At 34.8% G+C, this 6,022-nt stretch overlaps 1 non-coding gene across 1 annotated transcript; it reads right to left on the bottom strand.

Moving 5' to 3' along the window:
• Window positions 1-2,548: 2,548 nt before the first annotated feature.
• On the bottom strand, window positions 2,549-2,615 carry LOC134371358 (small nucleolar RNA SNORD29). The gene has a single exon (XR_010022787.1). It is a non-coding gene; the product is annotated as a small nucleolar RNA SNORD29 (small nucleolar RNA).
• Between the last annotated feature and the right edge of the window lie 3,407 nt (window positions 2,616-6,022).

Raw genomic sequence — 6,022 nt, 5'->3', positions numbered from 1 at the left:
TTCATAGGAGGAGGCAGATTAGAACGTGTTTATTCAGGCTTCTGGCAACAATTCTTAATCAGCCATCCTCTAATATGCTCATTTCTAATTTTGTGTACATACACTTTGTCCAGGACTGAGAAGATCTCCTGGTGGGTTGTCTACGCAGTTTCTTTTCGTGGCTATGAAGAACAAAAAACTGGCTATAGTCAGGGAGAACTAATTTTTTGTTTAAATATATGTGATATAAAGGTTTATGATAATCTGAAAGGATTTTTATCAGGACCCATTAAAAATTACTGAATGTTAGAAAACTAGGGTACCCATTTTCAACTTCAATCATGAGTCTTACCCTTCTGGAAGAACAATTTTGTCCCAATGTCACTTCAGTTTGGATTAGCTGACCGTCACCTCTCAAATGACTGCAGAAAGGTAACAGAAATTTGGAGACTTAAGGCTCACCTCTCACTGCTATTTCATGAAATTCTTCTCCAATTAAATTCCTCTTTGCATATTCTGAGTCCCCAGCTGAATAGTCACTATCTCTATTTGGAAGAAACTAATATAAACTAATTGCACAAACACCAATTGCCCAGGACATCCACACCAACAAAGTGGTAATTTTATAACCTTGCTTCTCAAATTGCTCCTTTTTTCCTCCTAAAAAACCTTACCTCAGTTCACAAGAGCACTCTAATCCTGCCAGTACATATAAATGACCTCAGTTTCTGGATAGCTGAATCTGTCCAGAAAGAATGAAGCTTCAATTATCTCCAAAATCTAACTAGCTCTCTGCTCTGGGCTGAGAATTGTCTGCACATATCAATCAGACTTATCAAATGACAACAATAGTTTAAATTGACTAAGATTTAAGGCTTGTTGCAACTAATCTCCACCAACTTTTCAGTACGTTCACTGTGTATCATAATGGCTGAATTCCTCTTTTGAAATATGTATGAAAGAGATCAAAAAGTTAAATATTTCTATGGTATATATTTTCTTATAGAACAGGGGTCAGCAAACATTTTTGTAAAGGACAAGATAGTCAATATTTTAGACTTTGTGGATCTTTCAGTCTCTTTGTCATCTGCTACAGTGTGCTGCTGGAGCGCAAAAACAGTGAGAGACAATATGTAAATCATTGGATGTGGCTGTTTTCCAATAAAACTTTACAGATCCTGAAGTTTGAATTTTATATAATTTTCATGTATTGTAAAATATTCACCCTCTGATTTTTTTTTCAAGCATTTGAGAATATAGATGGCCATACAGAAATAGGCAGAAGACCAGATTTGGCCAACAGGCTATAGTTTACTGACTATAATATATTAACTTCAAAATATATTTTTAAAAAGGGTAACTATGGCAATAATGGTTATTTTACTTGCTTGTCTGTAGTAACCTTTTCACTATTATCTCAAAACATCGTGTTGTATAACTTAAATATATACAATTGTGTATATATATATAATATATATATAGAACATATTCATAATCAAGTATACAATCCTTTTTTTTCTCCTCTGACCATAAGCAAAGACACTGATGGAAGTAAGTGGGAACTGGCCACTCCAATCAGTCAACTCCAGGCTAGAAAACCATGAAGTTCCTTGGCTCATACTTTAAAAATCTGTTCCAGTTCTAATTCAAGTCCATGACAACTTGGATGTGATTTGCCTTCGTTCTTTATCCCTCCTGTCAAAGCAATGGCTCTCTGCATGATTTCTTAGCCACATTTGGAGAATCTGCTAGTGTTCACTTATTCCATATCCGATAGAGAGGATAATTAACCAAGATCCAAAATAGAAAGCAAGTTTGACAGTGTCCTGTTTGGAACCATTGAGTAATGAGAGGTCTGCTTTCATTTAAACCAGTTATGAAGAAGAAAGCACATGATTTTAAATAACATTATTTATTTTTTTAAAACTAAAGACATGTCCAAATTTAATAAGTAAAACAAAAAACATTTTTAATAGGATATTAGTCAAATTACTCCTACACTTATGATTAGTATATTACTTTTGTATTATATTTTTGTTGTTATATATCTTTTATGTGGTATTTACTTCCACATTTTAGTGGTAATGCTCGTCTTCCTATTTTGTTTAACATTGTTAAATCTAATTTCCAGACTTGCTGTTATGTTTGAATCAGTTTGCATACACTACTTCTCTTTCCCATTCTCTGCTTCTATCCAATATAGTTATACTGCAGTTTTTGGTTAAATCAATATTTAGCACATACAATATTATGGTTATACAAATATTATTTTCTTTGAGTCATTTGCATTTACATTTACATTTACTTAGTTCTACAACTTTCTCATTTTCCTTAAAATCAATTGCCTCTTTCTTATTTATACATATATTTCTCCATGTACCTATTGCTCATTTTTGTCTGTCCAATAACATCAAACAGCCCCTCAGCACGGTATTCTAAACTAGAAAATACTACCATTAGTCTCCCTGCTACATGCACCTGTTTTATTTCCTTGTATGCCTTTCCTTTTCTTACTCAAATATGGTGAAAGATTCCTCACACATGATATCTCCAACTCCTGTCTTTTCCAGTTTCTCAGGTGTTCATGTGTTTTCACTGTTTCAGTCATAGTGAGCTAGTTTGATTCATCATAGAAAATTAATGTCTGTTTTTATAAACATTCACTAGTTTTATATTTTTGCTGTGACACTTCTGCAAATGTGACATTCTCTATATAGTTTGTAGCTTTAATAAAACTGTTAGCCAAAGAAATAAACTATAATAATACATAAGGTTTATTATGAACTTGACATAGTTTGGGGTTCCTTGTATGTGGTAATGTATTTAATCTCCAATTAATCCAAGAGTCATGTGGTATTATTATTATTATTATACCTGCATTTTAAAGATGAAGAAAGTGAGAAAAAAGAGAAGACGCTCATTTGTCTCCTGTTTTACAATTACAAGAGAAGACAGAATACTTGCACTCTCTTGTAATTTGTCTGAGATGCTACATCCAGTAAGCAGCAGGATTTGTGTTTGAACTTGTGCCACGACCAAACTTTTCACTGCTAAGTTCTGCTGCACTTCAGAGAAGAAATAACAGCCACAGCCTATTTTGTTTTAGGTAGAGGGTAAAATATCATAAGTTAAAATTTAATTTATGTCTAAATCTGTTTTGTATATTGTCATATAAATGACAAATAATACACCTGTAGTACTTTATGATTTACACATTTCCCATTTATTCAATAGGATTTAATTTGCCTGGAAAATGCTTGCAGGCTATATGCCCTAAAGTATTTGTTTTTCAGCAAAATCTGAATATTTCAATGAATTTCTAGGTGTATTCAATGTACAAGTACATATGTTAATGTAAATATCAGTAATTATTAAATGAATTGCTCTTTTTTTCCATCAGTGAGCAATGGGCATCTACCACGTGCTATAACATAGAAGCAAGAGAAAGCTCCACCACAAGAACCTGAGGTATACAAGGGTACTTCAAATAATTCATGGAAAAATGGAATTAGAAGACAATACAAATCTTCCCACGAATTTTTGAAGTACCCTCATATACTAGAATGTCCTCCAGAAAATATAAGTTGGGTTTTTCCACATATACATAGACAATGGCAGGGACATATTAAAAAGTACTGTGCTCTGAGATTGGAACTGGAGCACATATCCTTGGGATCCAAAGGTAGTACTCACAAAACTAGGACCATGGATATTATCTGCAAGCCATTTAACAAAGGCTTGTATTGTGCTTCGCAATAGAACACTGTGCCTGCAGATTTATGAGTTCCTCTGACCATTGCCCTTACGCCTTCAGAAAAGGACAAAATTGACATTTGAGGAGATTGAGATTTTAAATACAGAGCAGTCAAATAAAATTCAGGAAAAAAAATCTATGATAAAAGGAAAAAGACAACCAATATCAGTAGTTTTCTAGCGGGCTAGAACCAGTGAGAAAAACTACTGGTGTCAAGATCTGGCCAATGTGGCTGGGCAGACAGCTTCGTGAAAGTTGCTGAAGTTCTATCTGAGGAAAATCAAGGTCCAAAGACACAAATGAATCCTCCTCTCTCTTACTTTAGCTCATGCAATAAAGATGTTTGTTGTTCAAAAATAATCTACTATGAACTATTTCTGCTGGCAGGCAAAGATCGGAGAGTAGGGCAGGCAAGCATCAGTAAACATTTTTAATTTTAGAACCACTTTAGTCATACTTTGTTGCAACCATGCTGATAGAGTTTGGATGTGTTGTCCCCCAAAAAACTCATGTGGACATCTGATCCCCAATGTGGCAGTGCTGGAAGCTATTTGAGTCATGGGGGTAGATTCCTCACAAATAGATTAATGCTCTCTCTGCGGGGGTGGCACTCCTGAGTGAGATCTCACTCTTTAGTTCCTGTGAGAGCTGGTTGTTTAAAAGACCCTGGCACCTCCTCTCTCTCTCTCTCTATCTCTGTTTCCTCTCACCATGTGATCTGCTTGTACCCACCGGCTGCCTGCTGCTTTCTGCCATGAGTAGAAGCAGCCCAAGTTCCATGCCAGATGCATCTGTACCAGAATTGTAAGCCAAATAAAACTCTGTTCATTATAAATGACCCAGTCTGAGGTATTTTTGTTATAGCAACACAAAACGGACTAATACACATACCAAAGCCAATTTTACATTGACTTTCTGAAGATAATTTGTTTTATGAATTATTTTTAAGACATATTCCTTTCTTCTGGAAATTCCCAAAACATTCAAAATATGGACCAGTACTCACAGTACACAGTAATGTTATGAGGCTTTATAAAAATATAATAAAATAATAAAAAATATTTTATTATATTATCACTGGGAATGCCAGATTAACCTCAAAGTCCAAAACCCCTTCACCTTATAAAAGAAATTTATTCTTTATTTTTTTCTAGGTTCAGGTGGAATACTGAGTTACAATATGGCTTTTTCTATTTAGCTTTCTGACTTCCATGTGCTGACTTTTGTATCTTGTAGATTTATTCAAAATTATTGCTGCTAGTATAGGTTGCTTAGCCTTTATGAACTTTATACACATCTAGTTTGTCAGAAAAATGAACAAGCAAAAAAACCAAACACAACACAACAGCAAAATATGCTCTTATGTCCAGAGCAATTGAATAAGAACACTTCTCTGTGGCAGAGACAAGAAGCTAAATTCTTTCTCTAACTCCATAATATAGAATTGTAGATTGAAATTGAACAGTTAGGCAAGGAGTACATTTCGCAGTTCCCTTGAAATTAGAAGAAGGTAAATGGAAGTGTTATATGCTACTTCTGGACCAAAGCTTTTAAGAAGCCTTTTCCATGATTTCATTTTCCTCGTCCAATGATTGGATCTAATTGAAAATGTTATCCTAATGGATGGTTAAGTTATGAGATAGAAGGAGCTTGGATTCTTGTAAAACCACACAGAAGAGAGTGGTCCCATCAGTCTGACCATTGAGAAGGAGATACATTTTCATTCAACTGAGCCATTATTTGTTGGGTTTAATTATCACTGCAGTTTTGCCTACACTTACTGATATATTCTCTCTGCTACTGCTTATAAAACCTCTTTAAGATTTCCAAAGATCTTGAAGTCTCCACAACCATCCAGGGGCTATTGTTACTTGGCCTACTTTCCAAGAGAGGCTACACACTTTATAGTCCTAGAATGTGTACTAGGCTCTTGGGGTGGGAAGAGGGTGCTGGACTCAAATTATTGATACACAATGGCAATCGTCTTACTGGAGTGGTAAATACGGCGGCATTAATAATGCATGTGGATGGATATATAGCGATTTTACCACTTCTTGAAACTAGAAATATGTTCTCTTGAATTTAGCAAATATTCTTTGTTGTGCCCATGCACATCCATTGACAGGTTTGATGAGACTGCACATCCTGCTTTTTTTTTTTTTTTTCCCACACAGGAAAAGCTGTTTCATGGAACAAGTGTTTTAGATGAAAATGAATAGGTAGGAAATAAAACTAGAATGTAAATCTAGACCCATAGTTGGATAGTTGACAGCTGCATGTCTGAGGGAA

This window comes from Cynocephalus volans, chromosome 2 (assembly GCF_027409185.1).
Source record: "Cynocephalus volans isolate mCynVol1 chromosome 2, mCynVol1.pri, whole genome shotgun sequence".
In the NCBI taxonomy this organism is placed as follows: Eukaryota; Metazoa; Chordata; class Mammalia; order Dermoptera; family Cynocephalidae; genus Cynocephalus; species Cynocephalus volans.
The sequence above is the reverse complement of the archived record's forward strand: the minus strand, read 5'-3'. Positions and strand labels throughout refer to the sequence as shown.